Below are 24,909 nucleotides of genomic sequence, written 5' to 3'. Positions count from 1 at the left end.
CTGGCACCGCGTGAGTGATCTCTCACACCAAACCGGCAGGCCCTCAATATAAGAGGAAAAATGCGACCTTGTAATGAAAGCACATGTGCTATGTAATGTGAACAGCAAAATTTAACGTGAAAGAGTGTACCCATTGTTCTCTAAAATGTATCTTTTTAACCACCTCTCCCTTGTCCTCCACCAGCTGCAAATGTTTCTCCTTTGCAGAGGCTAGCAAAGATTAGAAGGAGAAAATGGCAGACTCAGGATGATATGTTCACAGAGCTCCAGATGTCCTCCCATGCTGAAAGAGCACAGCAGAATGCGTGGAGGTAGTCAATGTCAGACTACAGAAAAGCACAATATGAACGAGAGGAGAAGTGGTGGGCTGAATCGCGGGATGAACAGAGCAAGTGGCGGGCTGAAGATGATAGTTGGTGTCAGCTTGCAGACAGAAGGCAAGAGTCGATGCTCTGGCTGCTGGAGCATCCAACTGATATGCTTCAGCGTATGGCTGAGCTGCAGGAAAGGCAGCAGAAGCAGAGACTGCCGCTACAGCCCCTGTGTAACCAACAGCCCTCCTCCCCAAGTTCCATAGCCTCCTCACCCAGACGCCCAAGAACACGGTGGGGGGGCCTCCGGCCACCCAGTCACTCCACCCCAGATTATTGCCCGAGCATCAGAAGGCTGGCCTTCAATAAGAGTTAAAGTTTTAAAATTTTAAAGTTTTAAACTGCAGTGTGTCCTTTTCCTTCCCTCCTCCCCCACCCCTCTCAGGCTACCTTGGCAATTATCCCCCTAGTTGTGTGATGAATTAATAAAGAATGCATGAAAGTGAAGTAACAATGACTTTATTGCCTCTGCAAGTGGTGCTCGAAGGGGGGAGGGGAGGGAAGGGTGAGGTGGTTGGTTTACAGGGAAGTAGAGTGAACCGGGTGGGGGAGGGGCGGAGGGTTCATCAAAAAGAAACAAACAGAAGTTTCACACCGTAGCCTGGCCAGTCACAAAACTGGTTTTCAAAGCTTCTCTGATGCGCACCATGCCCTGCTGTACTCTTCTAACCGCCCTGGTGTCTGGCTGCATGTAATCAGCGGCCAGGCGATTTGCCTCAACCTCCCACCCCGCCATAAATGTCTCCCCCTTACTCTCACAGATATTGTGGAGCGCACAGCAAGCAGCAATAACAATGGGGATATTCTTTTCGCTGAGGTCTGAGCGAGTCAGTAAGCTGCGCCAGCGCGCTTTTAAATGTCCAAATGCACATTCCACCACCATTTGGCACTTGCTCAGCCTGTAGTTGAACAGGTCCTGACTACTGTCCAGGCTGCCGTCCCCAAGGGTCACGATAGGCATTTCAACATCCCCAATGGTTATTTTCTGGTCTGGGAAGAAAGTCCCTTCCTCCAGCTTTCGAAACAGACCAGAGTGCCTGAAGACGCGAGCATCATGTACCTTTCCCAGCCATCCCACGTTGATGTTGGTGAAACATCCCTTGTGATCCACCAGGGCTTGCAGCAGCATTGAAAAGTACCCCTTGCAGTTTATGTACTCGGTGGCTTGGTGCTCCGGTGCCAAGATAGGGATATGGGTTCCGTCTATCGCCCCACCACAATTTGGGAATCCCATTGCAGCAAAGCCATCCACTATGGCCTGCACGTTTCCCAGAGTCACTACCCTTGATATCAGCAGGTCTTTGATTGCCCTGGCAACTTGGATCACAGCAGCCCCCACAGTAGATTTGCCCACTCCAAATTGATTCCCGACTGACCGGTAGCTGTCTGGCGTTGCAAGCTTCCACAGGGCTATCGCCACTCGCTTCTCAACTGTGAGGGCTGCTGTCATCCTGGTATTCTGGCACTTCAGGGCAAGGGAAAGCAAGTCACAAAGTTCCATGAAAGTGCCCTTACGCATGCAAAAGTTTCACAGCCACTGGGAATCGTCCCAGACCTGCAACACAATGTGGTCCCACCAGTCTGTGCTTGTTTCCCGGGCCCAGAATCGGCATTCCATGGCATGAACCTGCCCCAGTAACACCATGATTTGCACATTGCTGGGGCCCGTACCTAGTGTGAGGGCTGTGTCCATGTCAATTTCCTCATCACTCTCATCGTCGCGCTGCAATCGCCTCATCGGCTGGTCCTGGTTTTGCTTTGGCATGTCCTGGCTCTGCATATACTCCAGGACAATGCGCGTGTTGTTCATAGTGCTCATAATTGCCGCGATGATCTGAGCGGGCTCCATGATCCCATTGCTATGGCATCTGGTCTGAAAAAAGGTGCAAAACTGACGGAGGGAGGGAGGGGCGACTGACGACATGGCGTACAGGTACAGGGAATTAAAATCAACAAAGATGGCTGTGCATCAGGGAGAAACACAAACAACTGTCACACAGAATGGCCCCCCCAAAGATTGAACTCAAAACCCTGGGTTTAGCAGGCCGTTGATTTCACGGAGGGAGGGGGAAGCAAATGGATACATCTATTTTTTACATCTTAAGCTGGCAGCAGACGGTGCAGCATGACTGATAGCCCTCGGCATCTTTTGGGTGCTTGGCAGAAGATACTGTATTACGATTGCTAGCCATCATCGTCAAGATGATTCAATAGGACTGCCGGCAGGACTGAGTCTCCAGGAGACAAAGCATGTCTGCCCAGGTGCCTATGATTGAACTGGAATACGACGACGGATACCGATCATAATACACCATCTACTGCCAAAAGGCAAGGGGCAGCTGCTGTGTAGCAATGCAGCCCCACATCTGCCAGCACCCAGATAGCTGATGAAGGCTACCAGTCATACTGCACCATCTACTGCCAAAAAGCAATTAGCTGCTGCTGTGTAGCAATGCAGTACCACGTCTGCCGGCACCCAGATGACATATGGTGACAGTGAGCTGAGCTGAGCGGGCTCCATGCTTGCCATGGTATGTTGTCTGCACAGGTAACCCAGGTAAAAAGGTGCACAAATCAATTTTCTGCAGTTGCTCTGACGGGGGGGGGGGAGGGGGGCTGATGGCATGTACTCAGAACCCCCCGCAACACTGTTTTGCATCATCAGGCATTGGGATCTCAACCCAGAATTCCAATGGGCGGCGGAGACTGCGGAAACTGTGGGATAGCTACCCACAGTGCAACGCTCCGGAAGTCGACACTAGCCTCGGTATTGTGGATGCGGTCCACCGGCTTCATGCACTTAGAACATTTTATGTGGGGACACACACAATCGACTGTATAAAACCGATATCTATAAAACCGGCTTCTATAAATTCGACCTAATTTCGTCGTATAGACATACCCTAAGAGATAGTCTCCTGAAGAGTTTAGAATCTACAATCATACAAGTGGACTACCTTATGTGTGCCCATCTTCAAGAATTAGAAAAAAAGAGGTCAAATAACGCCCCAAGACATGAATGCAGTGAGCCACTGCCTGACCAAATTCCTTTCACGGTTCATGTCAAACTGAGTGTAGTGTCAAGCTAGGCACTTACCATGGTGTTACAGCATGGAAGTCACCCCACTGCACCCCACTGCAGTCAGGCATGATGCCACAGGTGATCCCTGCCTCAATTTCTCTTCATCCAAAGTATAAATAAGTCCAAGCTGGCCTTTCCAGTACTTAAGAGCACCCTATTGGAAGGTCTCATTTATTTAACTGAAAAGGGCAAACAAAACATAAGCGAAACCTTCAGTCACCTACTCTGCCAGAAGCCCCTCCACTTCTGCAAAATGTTCTGCTGGCACTTTCCCCCCTGACAGTTAATTGTTCTTTGCTGAGTAAATCCCTAGTGGCTCCCCAGAATGTCCCACACCCAGTTCATTCTCCTGACCTGTTTCTATCACTTCCCTAGGAGCTCTTTCTCTCTGGGACTGCTCCTCTCTCTGCAAGCCTCCCTCCAGAAGCACCTTCTTCCAGGTAGCTTCTAACCAGCTCTCCTGAGGAGTCTGTCTCCTCAGGAGCTTCCTCTGTTCCTTCAGGCTGGGAACATCTTTTGTTCTGTGTTTTTACAACACCTAGCTCAATGTGACTTGGTCCATGACTAGAGCCCCACTGGGAACTACAGTAATACATGTGTTAAGTAACATAAATAAATAATAATAATTAATATGGCCTTTAAGAACCTTCCAGAAGAGCAGGAGGAGAATGGTGGCAGGTCTAGTTCTAGGTTTTTCAGTGCATCTTGTGAAATCAGATGTGTGGGTCCTTGCACTACTGGGAAGAGTTTCTTCTTGAGGTCCCTCTTTCTATGCATTAGGCCACTATGAGCAAGGATCTTTTCACGCCATAGCACTGCAAAGCATTGTATAACTTAATTGTAGGGAAAGTAATAGTAATTTCTGCTGCATAAGTATAGTGTTTTCAGGTAGTATAGGATATGGGCCTGACTCTGTTGCCCTTCACCTTTGTGTAGTCATTTCCACTAATGCAAATTCAGAGCAATGTGGGTGTAAATCCTAGCAAATCAGAAGGGTAACATTTTATATCCATTTAGCATTTATGAAATAAAAAGGGAAGCACAGAAACTGGAGAGAGAAAGGGCAGAAATCATGAAAGGAAGGAGAATAGACAATAAGGAATGTGTGGAAATATAAGGCCAAATTGTACTCTTAGTTACATTCGTGTAAATCTATTGGGCCAAATTAACAATAGGCATAAGGAGATGCTTCTTTATTGACTTCAATTATAATTCTTATAATTATAAACATCTCCTTATGCCTATTGTTAATTTGGGAGGAGGTAAACTGGAACACAAGAGAGCCCTTTGAAGCCAGTGGAGCTGTGTGCTCAGCACCTTTGAAAATCAGGGCCCAATGGAGAGGTCTAAACATGGATTTAAGTTCCTAATTGTAAGATCCCAAGTTTGATATTTTTAGCTTTAACCTATCTGTGCCTCAGTTTACCTACCTGTAAAATGGATTTCATACTATTTCCACATGCTTCAGGTGTTGTGTGAGGCATTATTAATCAGTGTTGGTAAGAGACCTTGGCGATAAATGCTTTTCTCAATCAGTGCCATAGAGGCATTCATCTATGCATTTGCTTAACTTTAAGCATGTGTCTATTGAGTTGAGTGGAACATGCTAAAGTGTTTTGCTGAATGGGAATGGGTTTAAGCATATGCTTACAGTTGATCATGAGCTTACATGCTTTCCTGAATTGAGGTCTGTATGAGTACAAAGTGGTATTATATATAGTACATTAAAAGGCAAAAGTTGGTTCATTTAGTACTACCTGTGTCAGGCTACTTCTTTGGGGAAAGTACTTTGGTGGGGTTCTTCCACATAACAAACATTGCTGTGATGTGTATCAGAGGGGTAGCAGTGTTAGTCTGAATCTGTAAAAAGCAACAGAGGGTCCTGTGGCACCTTTAAGACTAACAGAAGTACTGGGAGCATAAGCTTTCGTGGGTAAGAACCTCACTTCTTCAGATGCAAGTAATGAAAATTTCCAGTATACTGATTTATACCTGCCTCTGGAAATTTCCATTACTTGCATCTGAAGAAGTGAGATTCTTACCCACAAAAGCTTATGCTCCCAATACTTCTGTTAGTCTCAAAGGTGCCACAGGACCCTCTGTTGCTTATTGCTGTGATGCTGTATGGCCGGAAACATTAGTCTATTAGATGAATGTCAAACAGTGACTGGGCATGTCTGGACTCTGAATTTTCCATAAGTATAAAGCAGATAGCAAAGGAAAGTATTCCAAAGCTGTACATTTTCCACATTCACAAGCACTTACTTTTTGAGAACCAGTTTGCATATCGCTAGTTTTTTATTCCCCCCCACCAGTATCTTCCAATCAAACTTATTAGGAAAGGTTTTTTTTAATTTATTTAGGGGAAGATGTATTTACAGGATAATTCAGTGAAACTTGACATCTTTCTTGCAATAGGACCCCAAAGACACATTACTCTGTGCACAGCAATATAACATACATCTGAGATGCACACGTATACTCATAACATTTGTTAGTCATCTGAAGTGCACAGTGATCAGGTATTCAGTATGCTCTAATTCTCTATTTAAATATTATGAAGGTAGATTGTCATACTTCAGTAGAGCAAGAATGACACATTACCATAACTGCTACTCCCTTAAATGGTCATTATGATTGGATTGGAACAGTTTAAACTTCTTCAAAAAGTAAGATCAACTTTATGTCTACATTAATACAACCCATTTGCCAGGTGGGTCTTCATATTGCATGTAAGCCATTTTAATTGAGGTTATTGAGTTTGAGCTCTTTTCTTTGCAGCTAACAGTTGTTACTATCTTCGAGCAAAATTACCCTCCTGACCCACATGCAAATCTAAATTCCAATATTCTGGTCTCTGATTGGAAACTCAGTACAGATCTGCAAATAGAATTTTAGACTTATAATTTATATTAAATTAAGTTCTCCTTTAAAAATCTATAGATATTGTTATCTTCTTTTAAATGGCTATGTTTAAAGACTGCCTTGTGCTTTTACAGGTAAATTATTAATCTGCTGCAATGCTCAGGGTATTAACACTGGGAAGCTCTAACACACACACTCAGGGGCAGATCCAGAATGCATTAACTCTTCCCCTCTGTTAGCTGCTGCAGTAGCATGCAGCTGTGAGGGTTTATTGGAAAGTTGGTACAGTACTTCCAAAGGAATGGTCCACTCCCTAGTAAATGGAGCTGCAGTGGAAGTGCATTTTTCTTCGTATATCTGGTATATTAAGTATCTCTGAGGTAGTTAAAAAGAGTCATAACAAAAAAGGGAATAGGCCAAGGACTGATGATGATGGGAGTTTAAATAGAGTTAAACAAACAGAATATCCTACAGCTGCAGTGTATATGTACAGAGAGAGAGAGAGAAAGAGAGAGAGAAGGTCAATCTGACGTGCCATTGCAGATTTCATTCCATTCCCAAAATTAGTGAAACCTACATTCCCCTTTCATTTTAATTAGGAGAAGAATACCTTCCCTAATCTTTTGTGGCGTGTTATTGGTATTATAATGCCCATTTCCTTTCACCCTCAGAGGTGACTGAAATGTAGTGACTTGGTCCCCACTAAGCCCCCACTTCGGACTAAGGTACGCAAATTCAGCTACGTTAATAACGTAGCTGAATTCGAAGTACCTTAGTCCGAACTTACCGCGGGTCCAGACGCGGCAGGAAGGCTCCCCCGTCGATGCCGCGTACTCCTCTCGGCAAGCTGGAGTACCGACGTCGACGGCGAGCACTTCCAGGATCGATTTATCGCGTCTTAACCAGACGCGATAAATCGATCCCAGAACATCGATTGCCTGCCGCCGGACCCTCCGGTAAGTGAAGACGTACCCAATGAAGTGAAATGATCCCTATTGTGATAGAGTTTGTAGATCTGGGTGCACTGTGCCAAACTTCTTTAGATGATCAGTCATGTTTTGCAGTGAATTTGCTCAAGAAATGTGTCTTGCATTTTTTGTGTCCATTTTCCACCACCATTTAAGGAATAAACAGTCCCATTGGCAAGCTACATTCATGAGTAATCATGGGAAAAGATCTTTGCATTAGTACGCCTGAATACTCATGAGCTTGCATAATCATCCAATCCAGGAAGAAAATACCAAGTGACTTATGATGAATTACAACTAACTTAGGCCACAGTTCAGAAAGGTACTTAAATACATGACTAACTTTATGTATTTGAGTAGTTACTGATTTCAGTGGCACTGCTCATGTGCTTAAGTTTAGTAACATGCTTAAGCACCTTGTTAAATCAAGACCCCAGAGAAGCTGGCTAGGAATATTCACGGAGCACTGTTTGTGATCAATCCATAGCATTACAAAGTTCACTAAAAAATTCATTGAATATTTCAGGCAATAGTGATCTCTTTGAGGCTGAGCAGAGAGGTTAAATTCATTGAATAAGTTACTCATTGTGAATTATTCACTCAACTTTAATAGTTAGTAATTCTATAATATGCTTTGCTAAAGAAAAGTCCCGTATAAATCAATCCATAGTATTGATATGTAGGATTTCATCATGGGAGATTTTTTCTCCTTTGTGATCTGATTTTCAGTAAATTGTGTCACCTTGACACTAACCACCCTTGTGTGTTCCTTCTTCTAGTCATTGCTGCTGCTCCAACCAGTCCATCACAGTGCTACAGCTATGACATGCAGACATTAGACCTCACTCTCTTTCACGTTGATTTACACCATTGACCACAATGGAATTTCACTGCTTGATTAGACCTTTTGCATCTGCTTTATAAATCCAAATATCTAAGTAATGAACATAAATAACTACAATTTTACCTACAATCAAATCCTAGTTATATCCTCAGTAAATTAGGAGCATATATTATTCATGCTGATAGGATGTAAATGTGTACTAGGTTCTTTTCAATCATAAAATAAGGACTCCAAAGTGCTTACAGTCTAAGGCCCTGATAATGCAAACACTTAGGCACAACTTAGCTTTATGCATATGACTTGTCCCATAGATCCCCTTTTTTCTTCCTCCCCTTCTTCCCAGCCCTTGAATTCACTCAGGGACTTATCCTGCATCCATCAAAACTCTGATTGATTTATATGGGCATTAAACCAAGCCCTCATTGCTTCCTATCATAGTTCAATCACTTCAAACCCAATTATTCCCCATTCTTCCTCTTCCTCCTCCCTCCACAGTGCAATTCCTAGTCTCCTCCCCATACTTCCCTTTCAGCAGTCAATGCTATGTACACAAGGGAGCACTGAGGCAGTATTACTGTCATTTGTGAGGCCTCCAATGCTGTGAAGTTACACTCCTGTAACTTCTCCTGCCATACCTGAGAAAACCCTTCCTTGGGCCTTTGTACTGGTTGCCCCAAGGAAGTGGGCTGGGATTCCTGTCCCATGTTGGGGTGGGGTGGGCCTGGTGCTTCTTTTCTCTGCTTCCATTGGAAAACTAAAAGGCCTAATTTTCCTTGCCCCTGCTGCTGCCAGTCCCATCTCATGTCCCTTTTATCTAATTAAAGAAGCTTGACATTCTATAATGAGATTCTATTTTTAACTTCCAGGGAGTGCTTGTTTTTCAGTTTTACATGCAGGTACCAAGTTATGCTGACCTACTTCTCTTTTCTTCTGCTAATTTCTTTTCTTTCTAACTCGTTAATTTCAAGCTCTCTTTTTTCTGCATGGGACCTTACAACTCATGGATGAACCCCCACAAAATGTTTGAAGATTGGGTTTGTTTTGAATTAGATGCTTGCCCAAATTTTTTTGAACTGGAAACCTCACGAGTTCATGCTCTCTTTAAATACTTCTGCTGCTGATCTGGATATAGCATGTCACCAAGAACAGCTTTGTTCAGTGTATTGCGAATCTGGCCCCGCACAAAACCAGAAAGCTCCGATGCAAGTTAAAAGTTAACAAAAATCATCCAGATTCCGCAAACCCCAAAAGAGATTCAAACTTGTTTATGGTTTTGGGCATGACTCAGGAAAAATTAATTCTGCTTATACTAAAGCTATGTCTACACTACAGACTACGTCGGCAAAACTTATGTCGCTCTGGGGTATGAATATTCCACCCCCCCGAGCGACACAAATTACACCCACATAAGTGCTTGTGTGCACACAGCTTATGCCACTCGCGGAGGTAGGATTTTTTATGCTGACAAGAGAACTCTCTCTCATTGGCATAGAGTATCGTCACCAGACGCGCTGCAGCAGCGCAGCTATATCAGTACAGCTGCACCGCTGCGGCACTGTACGTATAGTCATGGCCTAAGTAGTAATCTCTGTTAAGAAGCAGAATTACCAGTTAACTAAGAAATCTTATTCATGGTATTGCACTGATCTCGTGAATGACAGATTTAGACTGACAGCTAAGGAGATGTGTCTTCTTTGATATATTGTACAGGGCCAACCACATGTTGATACTCAGATGACAATAGATTATCCAGTGGTTTAAGCAATGGGGCAGTTCATTTAAAGCCTTATATGGGCATTCCTTACTCTTGTAAATAGTCCCACTGAAGGTAATAGAGTTAATCGAACAATTTGCCAAAGGTCGTGGTGAATTCTCCATCACTGACCATTTTAAAATCAAGATTGGATGTTTGTTCTAAAAATATACTCTCAGAATTATTGCAAAGAAGCTCTATGGTCTGTGTTATACAGGAGGTCAGACTAGATGATCACAATGGTCCCTTCTGACCTTAGAATCTATGAATTTATGAATCTATGAAATAAGAAAAATTTGCTCACATGAGAAAGGGTTGGCAGAATCTAATCAACAATGTATTTATCTCTTATACAGCAAAGCTTTATAAAAGTGCTAAGTATTTTTATTTATTTATTTATTACTAACGATGATGTTTGAAAAACAAAGAAGAAACCCCATTCCTGTGTTGATCCCAGAAGAACCATGGAATAAAACAACAACAGGATTTGCTAAAAGGAAAAGAAAAAACACACAAGGGAAAGCAAAGTTATTTTAAAGCTTTTAAGGCAGCACTACAAATATAGCCCCCAATTCTGCCCTCATTAATCTCAAGTAGTATCTCACTCTGTGAGTAGGCCCATCAGTTTATCAGTAGAACTCAACACAGAGTAAGGTACTGCTCCTTGTGAGAAAGAACAGTATAGTCTGGATCAAAGGCAAGTAGAAAACAAAATTAAAACTATAAAAATATCCTTTAAGCAATGCTAACTCAAAATCACTTTTATGTATATGACCCAGAGCTAAAATGCCCTTAACATGCTGCATGATGGGTTTTCATAACTTCCTTTATTTGCCTAGCCTAAACACTGGTTCCTTTTTTAAACTCTGAACAGGACTAGGGAACCATCCATTTTTTGAAAAAAAAAAAAAAAATTACCCAACTTTGGAGACAAGCTTTCGTTTTGTTTTATTTTGTTTTTCTTTTTTTTAAAAGAATAGCAAGAGACAAAAGAATATACTTTGTTGGGATCAATTATACTCTATATAGATCCTCTATGTCCTCCTAAAGTAAGTATAATCAGAAAAATACTGATAACATAAAAATCCTACCAAGTTCAAGGGTTATTCAGTTTCTTCAGTCGTCCCTGCACCTTTGAGAGACAATGTCCACGAAAATCCTAGTTGCACAAGACATTTCTTCCGCATTAGTGCCACCAACCTGAAACAAGAAAGAATATCAGCAGTTTCATTAGGAGCTCCAAATATGTGTGTATCCCTTTGCTAACGGGAACAGTTCCACTGCTCACGACTTTGTGGCACCTCTGAGAGAGGTGAAGGACCCTTTTCCTCTTGCACAGCAGTAGTGTAGGGCCACAGCTGGCTCTCAGCCTGGTCACTAGGCAACACAACAAGCCCAGCTAGGCCCAATGAGCCTCCCAAAATGATGGTGCTTCCTGGTTGAGTAAGGGAGCCAGTAGTCTGCTACCTCAGCCCTGCAGCAGCACAGCAGCTGCTCAGTGTTTAACCCACAGCTATGCTTACCCTGCTCTCACTTTCACTTCCTGCTCTTGCCTTGCTCCAGCCTGTCCTTGCTCCAATCCCAGCCACAACCTCCCTGTCTGTTCTGGTTTCTGACTCCTGGCTCTGACCCCCTGGTTACATCTCTGACTATCCCTCTGGCTTACCCTGTAGCTTAGGCTTCTGACTCCAGTTTTGACTTCAGCTTGGCTCATCAACCCTGACTTGGAGTCACCCTTGAACCAATGCCTGATCCCTGGATCTTTGCTTGTCTTTACCTGAACGGCCACCACAACCACCAGGTAAGGTCCTGTTCCACCCACAAGGTAGGACACCCCTGACCTGGCAGCTTACAAGTAGAATCAGACTTCAAAAATTCTTTATGCTATAACTGGTCCAATTTTGAATGAAGCTACTGCCACTAGTGCTCTAGCCATCTTCTCATTTCTTCTGATGCAGACCATCAGTGCATCATTATCATCATCATCATCTGATGATGAAAACCTGTAAGGACAAAGCCAAGGAAGAGGACATTTAAGAACCATGCTGTCAAGGTAAATAGAAGCATAGAAGAATATATGTATAATAGAAATACAAAGAAGAAGGGTGAATTTAGAGAAAATTAAATTAATTAAAAATTGGCTGGAGGGCACAGATCCTTTTGCATGTCTACACTGCAATTAAACACCTGTGGTAGGCCAGTGTCAGCTGACTTGGGCTTCTGGGGCTGAAAGTGGGAGGATCCCAGAGCCCTGGCTCAAGGCCCAGCCCAAGCCCAAATGTCTACACTGCAATTTTACAGCCCTACAAGCCCAAGTCAGTTGACAAAGGCCAGCTGTGGGTGTTTAATTGCAATGTTGATGTCTCCTGAATGGAATGTCACAGTCCTGAAACCCCACAGCCCACTTGTGCCCCTAGGAGGATCCCTCCTTTAGACTAAAATCTGTCAGAAGACGGGGTGGTAGGTTTAGAACACAGCATTGTCTCCCTTCCTGCTAACCTGGAAGAATACCCATCACATGAATTGTGCATGTTTGGAATTCCATGGGATTTGTGGACTATGATAGCACCATGAAACTGCTGGGATTTTCCTACATTAAAGTAGACTTCATCAAAAGGTTTACTTCTGGATGAAAAATAGCTGTCTCAGTCGGACCCTGGGCAAGACCAAGGTGATACTGGTCAGAAGGGGAAACATGTTGAAGAGTTAGCCTACACATTGTCCCCCCTGCCACTGAAAGAATCCAACCCCAGTTAGTCAAAGACATGTGATGCCTCAGTGTCCCATTTGACTCATAACTAAGTCCAGATGATCAGGTAGCATCAATGGAAAAATACAAAGAAAATAATTCTTCCACTTTTAGCATGATATAGCACTGCACCCTTCTTTCCAGAAAAACATCTTTCCACCAGGAATTCATCATCTCCACACTGAATGGCTTCAATTCACAGAATCTTCAGCTGAATGTGGAAGCAATGAGGACTCTTCAGCTTGTGCAGAATGTGCCTACCCAACTTCTCAACAGAATGAGCTGCCATGAGCACATCGCTCTTGTGCTCTAATCTTTCTAAAACCTCTCCAGCGCATCATCAGAGATCTACAACCTATCCTGAAAGATGATCTTTTACTCTCACAGATCTTGGGAGACAGACCTGTCCTCGCTTACAGACAACCCCCCAACCTAAAGCAAATACTCACCAGCAACCACACATCACTGAACAAAACCACTAACCCAAGAACCTATCCTTGTAACAAACCCCGATGCCAACTCTGTCCACATATCTATTCAAGTGACATCATCATAGGACCTAATCACATCAGCCATACCATCAGGGGCTCGTTCACCTGCACATCTACCAATGTGATATATGCCATCGTGTGCCAGCAATGCCCCTCTGCCATGTACATTGGCCAAACTGGACAGTCTTTACGCAAAAGAATTAATGGACACAAATCTGACATCAGGAATCAAAATACTCAAAAACCAGTGGGAGAACACTTTAACCTGTCTGGTCATTCAGTGACAGACCTGCGGGTGGCTATATTACAACAGAAAAACTTCAAAAACAGACTCCAACGAGAGACTGCTGAGCTAGAATTGATATGCAAACTAGACACAATCAACTCCGGTTTGAATAAGGACTGGGAATGGCTGAGCCATTACAAACATTGATTCTATCTCCCCTTGTAAGTATTCTCACACTTCTTCTCAAACTGTCTGTACTGGGCTAGCTTGATTATCACTTCAAAAGTTTTTTTTCTCTTAATTAATTGGCCTCTCAGAGTTGGTAAGACAACTCCCACCTGTTTATGCTCTCTGTATGTGTGTATATATATCTCCTCAATATATGTTCCATTCTATATGCATCCGAAGAAGTGGGCGGTAGTCCACGAAAGCTTATGCTCTAATAAATTTGTTAGTCTCTAAGGTGCCACAAGTACTCCTGTTAATCTTTCTGTTAAATCCCTTCTGTTTATCCTTATGTTGCTAGTTCTAAGACTTAGTTCTAAACTTCAGCACAATCAGTGGATCAGAACCTAGTTACATCAGTGACCACACTTACATGCATGCCTGGCTTAGACAACTGCACACCCCTGGGACAATTTAGCTTACAAAGCTCAGGATGAAGTGTCAGAGCCAAAGATAAAGCATTTTGGTTGAGGGCACTCAGTTATGGAACTGGATCTAGGGGATACTAGACTGATCCAGAGTCAAAGCACCTTCAGGCCATGCAGCAAGGACCTCCTCTTTGACAGAACTATTCCATGAGAACTAGCATGGTGATGGTGGGGGATGGAGGATTATTCCTCAAGCAAAATCTCCTTTAATCAGGAAATAGAAAAAAGCAACAAAATCTAAGAGCGAGCTCATACAGCAGATCTAATGTACCTTGGATGTCCTTGCCTACTATTATTATAAGTTCTGTAGAAAATACTTAGAGATAGATATATGTCACCATCAGCTCATAGAATCATAGAATCATAAAATCATAGGACTGGAGTGACCTCGAGAGGGTATCTGGTCCAGTTCCTTGCACTCGTGGCAGGACTAAGTATTATTAGTCTGCAGAAGAGAAGATTAGTCTGCAGAAGAGAAGAATGAGGGGGATTTGATAGCTGCTTTCAACTACCTGAAAGGGGGTTCCAAAGAGGATAGATCTAGACTGTTCTCAGTGGTACCAGATGACAGAACAAGAAGTAATGGTCTCAAGTTGCAGTGGGGGAGGTTTAGGTTGGATATTAGGAAAAACTTTTTCACTAGGAGGGTGGTGAAGCACTGGAATGGATTACCTAGGGAGGTGGTGGAATGTCCTTCCTTAGAGGTTTTTAAGGTCAAGCTTGACAAAGCCCTGGCTAGGATGATTTAGTTGGGGATTGGTCCTTCTTTGAGCAGGGGGTTGGACTAGATGACCTCCTGAGGTCTCTTCCAAACCTGATATTCTATGATTCTATGAATACTTAGTCCTGCCACGAGTGCAAAGGACTGGACTAGATGACCTCTCGAGGTCCCTTCCAGTTCTATGAGTCTATGATTCTAAGAGAGAGCTCATCAGTAAAGATAGATGGGGAAGCACAAGGAAACAATGACACAATATTGGTTAGCACAATAGACAGTGGACTCAGCCCAGGGACTATGAAATCATAGTTATGATGCCATGACTGTGCCAGCATAACCCCATAAAGTAGACACAGTCTACAGTGAGAGAAGATGATTTTCCATTACCTATTATTCTAGACCATCCCTGACAGGTGTTTGTCTAACCTGCTCTTTAAAATCTCCAGTGAGGAAGATTCCACAACTCCCCTGGGCAATTTATTCCAGTGCTTAACCACGCTGACAGTTAGGAAGTTTTTCCTAATGTCCAACCTAAATCTCCCTTGCTGCTATTTAAGCCCATTCCTTCTTGCCCTATCCTCAGTGGTTAAGAAGAACAATTTTTCTCCCTCCCCCTTGTAACAATCCTTTATGTACTTGAAAACTGTTATATGTCTCCTCTCAGTCTTCTCTTCTCCATATTAAACAAACCCAATTTTTTCAATCTTCCCTCATTAGTCATCTTTTCTATACCTTTAATAATTTTTGTTGCTCTTCTCTGGACTTTCTCCAATTTGTCCGCATCTTTCCTGAAATGTAGCACCCAGAACTGGATATAATACTTCAGTTGAGGCCTAATCAGTGCAGAGTAGAGCAGAAGAATTACTTCTCATATCGTGTTTACAATACTCCTGCTAATACATCGGAGAATGATGTTTTCTTTTTTTGCAACAGTGTTACACTGTTGACTCATATTTAGCTTGTGATCCACTATGACCCCCAGATCTGCTTCTGCAGTACTCCTTCCTAGGCAGTTATTTCCCATTGTGTATGTGTGCAACTGATTGTTCCTTCCTAAGTGGAGTACTTTGAATTTGTCCTTATTGAATTTCATCCTATTTACTTCAGACCATTTCTCCAGTTTGTCCAGATCATTTTGAATTTTAATCCTATCCTCCAAAGCACTTGCAACCCCTCCCAGCTTGGTATCATCTGCAAACTTTATAAGTGTACTCTGTATGTCATTATCTAAATAATTGATGAAGATATTGAACAGAACCGGACCCAGAACCGAGTCTTGTGGGACCCCACTCGATATACCCTTCCAGTGAACCACTGATAACTACTCTCTGGGAACTGTTTTCAGATGAGTTCTGCACCCACCTTATAGTAGCTTTATCTGGGTTGTATTCCCCAGTTTGTTTATGTGTAGGTCATGCGAGACAGTATTCAAAGCCTTTCTAAACCCTTACTCATGTGCACTCCTACTCTGCACCTTCAGACTCTCACTCCCATCCCAAAAAGAGGGCTGGTCAGTTTCATGCAGGGTGATGACCTCTGTCTCTCCCATGGTCCAGATCCACAGAGATACTGAGGCACCTAAGTCTAACATTTAGACTTCATACTGGCCAAGTCTTCCGGTATGTCAGGGAGACTCCTGTTTACAACCCAAACTCCCCTGACACCTGATTTAATAATGTTGTCTCCTGCACAAAAAAAAATCCATTTATGCTAAATTCAAAAATTCAGCTCCATTATTCAGAATCATAAGTGTCAGCCACATGTGAGCATCAGCATAGGCCATCAAGCTGGAAGTGGGGTGGTAGGTGAGGGAAGTTGGGCCATGGCCTAACCACTTTTTGGCCAGGCCAAACCTGAGCAGCTATAACCCCAATGCACCAGGTCACAATGCCACTCTCTCAAATTTGGAGGGCAAACTTGTGGAGGGGCAAAAGTGCTATGTTCACTGTACTTCAGTAAGACCATTAATAAGGTAAATACTTCTTTCTATGTTTTATGTAGCAAAGTAATATAAGAGAACTTATACTGTGTCTATTCAGATAGGGTTTAGTAGCAAATTAAGTACCACCTCCAATGTCCCTGAAATTAATGTGAAAATGTTGGTCACTTTGGACACCACTGATATTTCCCAAAAACAGCACTCAGTGTGAGAGAAGGGGGCAGGGATCCAGTGGGAAAATAGTATGTAATCATGTAATTAAAGATTGTACCATAATGCATTGCACAAGCAACCTGAATATTAACATTGCCGAAATTGTGAGTGCTTGACTTTGTGACCTTAAAAATGTATTTTCAACATTGCTTACTTTCAGTATGTCTACACTGCACACTCTTTGTGCCAGCTTGTAAAGAACATACAGTATATGCGCTCCCTAGCATGGGTATAAATACCAGTGTAGATGGTGAGGCATTGCTTATGTGGGTAAAGACATGCCTGCGCCCTGTGGGTATGTACCCTACACAGCTCTCTACACGTCCAAGCGGTGCCACCCCCATTTACACTGCTATTTTTTAGCAATTGGGAAAGGTTTCACCTCAGGGAGTGGCCAGAGCCTTTCTCCACCACAGGGAAAGGTTCCGGCAAAGAGTAGGCAGCAGGAAAAGACTGCAGCCCTTCCTTGACATGTGTAGCTACATACCACTGAGAACACAGCCTTTCACTGTGGCGTGTAGCTATACATACCCTACACACCACCACCATTAGTGTGCAGTGTAGTCATAGGCTTTGTGTGTAATATAAGAACATAAGAACAGTCATACTGGGTCAGACCAAAGGTCCATCTAGCCCAGTATCCTGTCTTCTGACAATGGCCAATGCCAGGTGCCCCAGACGGAATGAACGGAACAGGTAATCATTGCGTAATCCATCCCCTGTCGTCCATTCCCAGCTTCTGGCAAACAGAGGCTAGGGACACCATCCCAGCACATCTTGGCTAATAGCCATTGATAGACCTATCCTCCACGAATTTATCTAGTTATTTTTTGAACCCTGTTATAGTCTTTATCTTTATATTATATATATCTTTATGTTACTGACAGGGGATCTTAACCCACTGTTTAAAATTATATTTTAAAAGCTTTGTACTGTAGATGTGCACCTTAACAGAAAATAAGCAAATAAGCGATCAGATTCTACTGTAACTCAGCAACCTATCAAACAACACGATAGCAGACACATCATATTTTTAAAATGCATGTAATGGAGAGATTATTCAGAGAGATGTATCTTTAGTGGGGGAACAAATATGACCCCAGAGAGTCTGAGTTTAGCCTCTTAAGTGTTCCTCCTACTGAAATTTGAGAATACTACCATGCAAAGGAGTTCATTTTATACTTCTGCTTTTCTTATATTATATATAGTTTTAATACCCCAAGAAATAAAAGTGCTGAACCATGTCTGATATTTTATTGTACTCCTAAACTATTATGAGTTAAGTATGACAAATACCCCACTGCTTGAACTAAGGAAGTTTTTCTTCTAACTCAATCAGAGAGCATTTCCATTAAAAGCTGAAGACCTCAGTTCTAACCCCAGCAGTACCTTCTCTGCATGATTAATTATTTTTATGTGCACTGTAGTCCATTAGGGAAGTGTCTGATGGCCTCAGGACACAGATATCTGGCCTTTATATGCATTATTTTGCCAACCTCTATCTCTCTCTTCTATCTTTATCCAGTGAAATACAAAACATCATGTTACTAGTACCTTTATCTTTTGATTGTTTTGGGGTGGGGTTGTCTCTAAAAGATTTTCCTTATAAGTTATCAACATAATCTTGAGGCAGTATTTTCAATATTTGTGTCACTTAACCAGTTTAACATTTTTAAAAAGATACATTCGAAATATGGGCCCAAATCAGTTTTTTATGGAAAGAAATCTTACACAAAAATTCAGGAGTCTTACAGCACACCACTGATTTTGGAAAAAATGTGTAAAATAAATAGAGGCCACAGAAGAAGTTATATCTGTTAAGAATACTAGACCAATTTTGGTCTCAGTAATGATGTGTAAAATTAGAAAAACTCAAATTACTTCAGTGGAGTTACCCCAGTTTTACAGCAGTGTAATAGAGAAATGAATTGTTCCCCTAGTCTCTGTTGATAACCTTAATACGATCCATTGTCTGCTATTTCAGTAGTATTAGTGGGAAGAGAAATATACTTAAATATCATTATCTTACTGTGATCAAGAGCTAACTCTGGCCTGTAAAATACATTCATGATTTTTCTTCACTGTTTATGCCTTACACATAAAATAATAATAATAATAAAAAACCCTGCTAATTAAGCTGGTTCTGAAGTATAAGGAAAAATAAATTAATAAATATTTCCTAAATCATTCTTTCAGATACGCTGCCAAAGATCTATTAAAGAGTCCTGATGTACATATACTCAGAGAAAAGAATGAACAGTACATCAGAAATGGAGAAACCTGGGAAAATCCTCACCACATTGCACTCAATTGTAAAACTCCCACTGACTTCAGTGGGGCAAGAATTTCACCCAACATGGGGAAACAAAAGGCTTTAAAAAAAAAAAATTCTATTAGATGTTCTTAAGTATAAAAAAAGTACCTTCATTATATTTCAAGCACAAAATATGTGCAACACCTCTCAGCTTCAATGAGAGTTGAGTGTACTCTGAAAATTGGGCCTTAACGTGGATCTAAATTTTGGTACCCAAGTTTGAATTTTTTAGCCAGTGTACCTAAGTAACAGTGCCCTTGGTTACATTGAAATCAACAGTGATGCCCCCATTGAATTCAGTGACAATAGGGTTAGGCTACGTATCTGTTATCATAGTACTGCTAAATAGCACAGAACTAGCACAAATGATGCCACTGACAAAGCAGAGGAATGCCAACCCCACCCCCACCCCACCCCCGCCTCCAAAAATATCAGTGGGAAACTTAGATGTGTCACTTATTTTTACAGTTATGCCTTCAAAAGTAAACCAGGTGAACCCATCTGATCCACGACTATTTCTTCCCGACAGCAACATGATTACGCCCCTTCTTTTTTACCTGGGCTATATAGGCATTAAAAGCTTCCTTGTAGCTGGTTGGCACGTGAGAGCATTTAATGTTTCTTAGATACCGCTCTGTTGGTTCCTCCATCTGTGCTAAGGAACCCCACTCATGGTGGGAGTATTATCATAACATTGCCTTTACTATGACAAACAGAGGTCTTTTCTTTCCATTTCAGTTTCCAGACACGACCTATATGGGGGCATGCTTAGAGATAAGTAGCTCATCCACATCTGCAAACAGTTCTATTTTACATATTCCCAACTCCCCTAGATTTCAAACATACATTTATTTTGGGGTTTACTCCCAGGTTTTCTATGTGTTGGATGATATATCTTTTTAAAAACAAATTTACGTAAATACAGTAAACACATAGGCCCATGTCCACAAAGATACTTAGGACTTGAGATGCTCAGCATCACAATGCCTAACTTTTAGATGTCTAGAAAAATCACTGTGATAACACAGTGATCCACAAAACCTGAGTTAGGAGCCTGGGCTCCCTATACAATGAGTGGGTAGAGATAGGCGCCTTAGACTGGGATCCACAAAAGCCAGCACGTTAGGTAGGGAGCCACCGAAACTAGCCAACAGAAGATGCTGAGGGGGTGTTTGCTAAAAGAAAGCATTTATCACAACTATTATCATAGTGATCTTTTTCTTTCCTTTCCAATTTCTAGACACATACCTGTATGGAGACATGGTTAGAGATAAGTCTCTCTTGTGGATTTTGGCACCTAAATCTGGGCTGAATGGAGGCATCTATCTCCACTAGCCATTCACAAACTGAGGGAAAATAGGCAATCCTCCATCTAAGTGGTGTGCAGGGTCCAATCCTGCACAGTGAACACAGGTGTACTGAGAAATTATTAGGGATTTTCATGGTGCACCACAGTGGCTCAGCAAGAGGAAAGACCATGGTGCAGCATGGTAGATGTAGTCCAGCCAAGGAGTCTGGTTTACAGGGCAGATCGGGCACATGAGCCACCTGAACTTCAATTTCCGTGAGGCATGGTGGCAGCATTGCCAAATCAAAATGTTGAGTTTTCAGCTGAAAGCATTTGGCCAAAAAAATTTTGATTTAGTTTTTCGGCCTAAAAGGTTTTTTTTTCTTTTTTCAGAGAAAAAACTTCCAACCAGTTCTACTAGGGAGTCATAAAACCATGCAAGCTGAACCTGCTTGGAAGACTCACAGTGAACCCAAACAGCCCAGTATGATGTAGCTCCATTCAGTGCCTATTTCTTTGTTTAGGCCTCTTCCTTCCTTTCTTCTCACCAATCCCTGCTATCTTGAATCTGATATTACATAGATCTTTTAAGGATTCTAGCACGTTGCCTGGCTGATCCAGCACAGAATTCTCTGCTGGGTATACAAATCTCTGGAGGCCAGCAATACAGGCCAAAACACTTCTGAATGAAAAGCAGTCTGCTGTGGAAGCCAAAAAAACAAGTCCCAAGAGATTTGTAGAAGTGAGTCAAGGAACTGAGTTGACAATAGGGGGTTCATGCAATTGAATTCCACATCTCCATGCCCTTTAACTCTGATTTCTCAAGCTTTGCCAACCCAGCTCAGAGGATATATTGCAGCTCTGTATGCCCCACTGCAGGTCTGAGGGACTTCAGGCACTGGGTTCAGACTCCCTGTAGGAGGCATTTAATTCAGGACATATTTAACTATAGAATTCAAATACACTCCTGGATAAAATAATGCTTTTTCTCCTCCTCACCTGATCAGGGAACAGATTTCAGTAAGTTTTTTATTCGATGCTTCCTATTTAAGGTACACAATAGACGTTGTGAAAAAGAAGATACTGATCGCCAGGAAAACCCTTATCTTACCTATTTTTAAAAATTCCATTCTAAATCAAAGGTTTTAAGTTTTAAGATAAAAAGTAGTATTTGAAGTTACCCATTGGCTGCTTTTAGATCTCATCTGTAATCCCCTGATGTCCTTTCTGAAGTAATCTCAGTAATTTAATTTTAAAAAATTTAAGGAGAAGGTTGGTGGTTTTGTTCTTGATTGTATGATAAGTACTATAAAGTATTCTTTGGGTAGTATTCTTGTCCATTGCGGGGCAAAATTATTCTCCGTGGTCTGGAGGAGGTTGAGTAGGGTCTGTGCTAAGGCCAGAGGCCCTAGAAGGAATTCCTTTGAAGGTCTTTGTGGTGTGCATATCAGAGTGGTAGTTTAGCTGACCTTGTGGCTGGGTAGACAGTAACTATGTTCTCACGTAGCCAGACCTGAGTAGCTCTTAATGAGCACAGACCCTAAAAATGGATGCCATTTCCCCCATCTTGTGGAGGTTATTGCAGGGTGGGTCCCATATGACCTCAAGCCAGCCTTGCTTACACTCACTATTTTAAACTCTCTAATTTTCTCCTCGGGCAAATTTTCCCTATTGCCAAGTGATCTCTGTCCTGTCCTCCCTTTTATCCTCCCCGTTTTTTGTTCCTCCCACCACCCTTAAATCAGTCCTTCAGAAGCCTGCTTAGTTACATACAAATCTGAATGGAGAACTTGGGCCTTTCTTGTATACATAATTTTCAAATCCCCAGATATGGTCTGTAGTGGGAATAGACTGTTTGTGTTTACTAAAATTTAAAAAGTGCTTAAAATAGCCACTCTTCATATTGCAGAGTTTAATGGCTTGATTTTTAAAGGTATTGAGCACCTGTAGCTGGTACTGACTTCAATAGGAATTGTGTGTGCTCCTCCCCGCTGCAAATCAGACCATAAATGTTTCATTCTAAATATATACAATCTCTGGAGCTGGACAAGTGGTTAATTCGGTGCCTGACCCATTTGGAGGTATTCATGACTCCAGTACATCTGGTTCATAATATGCTCAAATGCCACCTGAAGCTTTTAATTCATACATTTTAGTGAGTATTTACTCCGTTTAACTAGATGCATTGCAAATGATCTTCCTTTTCATCTCGAATGTTGTTCATCCTCTGAACACCTGCACTGGGTTTTCACATAGAAATCCTGCAATTATTTCCCTCCTTCTCTTTCTATCGCAACCAGGTGGGCAAATGATTCATTTATTTAAATTTCAGAGGGTTTTTTTGTTTAGTTTTTGTTTGTTATTTTTTAAAATCACAGTTCTATAGGGAATATGTCGCTAATTTAAAATACTTCACAAAATTGCACTGTAAGGTGCTCCATAAAAGAATGACACTACAACTTACATCAAACAAGCAAACATTTGTTATGGGGACAGTAAAATTTACTTTTCACAAAAGGAGCCTACAGTAATAATGCATTCAATTCTATTTCCCAGAATGCTTCTTAAGTATGTTAATAAAGTCTTTATTGTGTCTGCTTATAAAAGTTGCCACCATTTCCCATTAGAAAGTCTCTGTTTATTCATCAAACATTTACTGACAGTGACTGCTGGGAGCAGGCTCAGATTTCCACTCCATTACACGTTTGTGGCATAAAACACATTAATTATAGATATATTACAATATTCAACTCATTGAGGAAAAATTAGATGATCAAGGCTCATTTTCCTTGACAATAAGCAAGTTAATGAAAATACTAATTACCTGATGATGAAGTGGAGCCTTCAGGATTGAATGCTTAGCATCTGTAGAAGAGCTCTGTGAATCTAGCACAGAATATTAAAGCCAGAAGCACTGGAAGTCTAAAGGGTGGTTCACGAGGTCATCAAATGCCCTTTAATCACAGGACAGAGAGTTGTTAGTTTATGATATAAACTTTCATATGCAGCTTTGATGGAAGTTATGAAAAGTCACACAAGCATAATATTCACGTAAAGCTAATTCTCACCATGAACTGATCTCCTCCATTTATTCTTTGAATTAGTAGTTAAATTACCCTACTGGCTCAGTAATCCTATCGTATGGCTCAGGATTAAAAGAAAACTACATAATCTAAAGGGTACTAACATCAGAACAAGAAATATGTGGCTCTTAGGAACATAGTAGGATAAAGCATGTTCACAAGAATTACTGTGTCTGTTCTGAGTTCACTTAAGTCATCAAAACTACTAACATCTGAAGTTAAGCTATAATCTTCTTCAGAAGGAATTTTTTTAATTGCAACTGCCTCTGCACTTGTATATTTCTTATTGCCAGTTCTACTTAATGCTGTAAATCAGAACGACTAAACTGCTGATCCCATCTTTTGGTTTCTGGCCAAGATCAATTTTTACTTCCCATCTGTTTTTGACATTCTACCAATAGCTCTATTAAGCTGTTCTTTCTTTTCTGGACATTATGTATTGAAAAGTATTCCACTACACTATGCTTGTTGGTGATAAAAGCAAAGCTTTGATTTATGTTTATTCAGTGTAGCTCTTTTTTTTCCCCCACTCCATATGTCTGACATTAACTTTTTAGCATACAGGGGTGAACATCATTTTAAATATGCTAATATTTTACCTCACAGTTTAGTACTCTTCCAAACTGTTAAATGGTAAACAATAATCTACTAATCACACAATATTTTTGTCATATATGATTCAACAAACCTGCTACTTAGATTTTCTGTGATCATAAATGCTGCTGCATCTAATGAAAACAGTATGCTTTCTCTCTACCTGGTTCATTCATTTCTAGATATCTGAGTTCAAATTGCATTATAGTGAGAAATGAAAATTTATTTGATGTGATTTGTTGGGTTGACACCCATTTGTTAAAATCCTGTTTCCCATTTATGGATGTATAAAGCTACTGGGTAGTTGGCAGCCTCATTCCCAGGTACACAATAGTAGGGAATATGTAGAATAGGATTGATCACATAGGAAAATCTGTCTGCATTGTGACTGCTAGAGCGTTACAAAATATTTGATTTGAAAGTGAACAGCACTCCAAATCAGACCTTTTTTTCATTTAAGTTGCAGTGTTTTTAAAGCTTTTTTTTTTTTTGGTATCTCCAAAACTTTTATTAAAATTGTACAGAAATGGCCTAGTTTTTCTATCCCGCACTTCTAAAAACAAGCTACAAATGTTTGGATCGTCTAGATGGCAGCAAGGATTTTGAGGGAGTTAACCACAGAGCATTTCACATGTCGAATTTTGAGCTTGGATTAGTCACATGACATGGTCTCTCTTCACTTTCACTGAATGGCCAAGCCTACCACATGTGCTCAGGAAGGTCAGAGAAGACATTTTGAATACAGAGGGAGAGGCTAC

The 24,909-nt window shown here is 41.5% G+C and overlaps 1 long non-coding RNA gene across 1 annotated transcript in view; it reads right to left on the bottom strand.

Moving 5' to 3' along the window:
* LOC117871539 overlaps positions 1-23,410 on the bottom strand; it is a 36,855-nt gene extending 13,445 nt beyond the window's left edge. Inside the window, exons 1-2 of the long non-coding RNA XR_004644267.1 lie at positions 23,299-23,410; positions 10,975-11,083 (exon numbers count right to left, since the gene is read on the bottom strand). This is a non-coding gene — a long non-coding RNA (uncharacterized LOC117871539). The remainder of the gene's footprint in view (positions 1-10,974; positions 11,084-23,298) is intronic.
* Between the last annotated feature and the right edge of the window lie 1,499 nt (positions 23,411-24,909).

This window comes from Trachemys scripta, chromosome 1, assembly GCF_013100865.1.
Source record: "Trachemys scripta elegans isolate TJP31775 chromosome 1, CAS_Tse_1.0, whole genome shotgun sequence".
NCBI lineage: Eukaryota > Metazoa > Chordata > Testudines > Emydidae > Trachemys > Trachemys scripta.
This window is presented reverse-complemented; position numbering and strand designations above follow the sequence as displayed.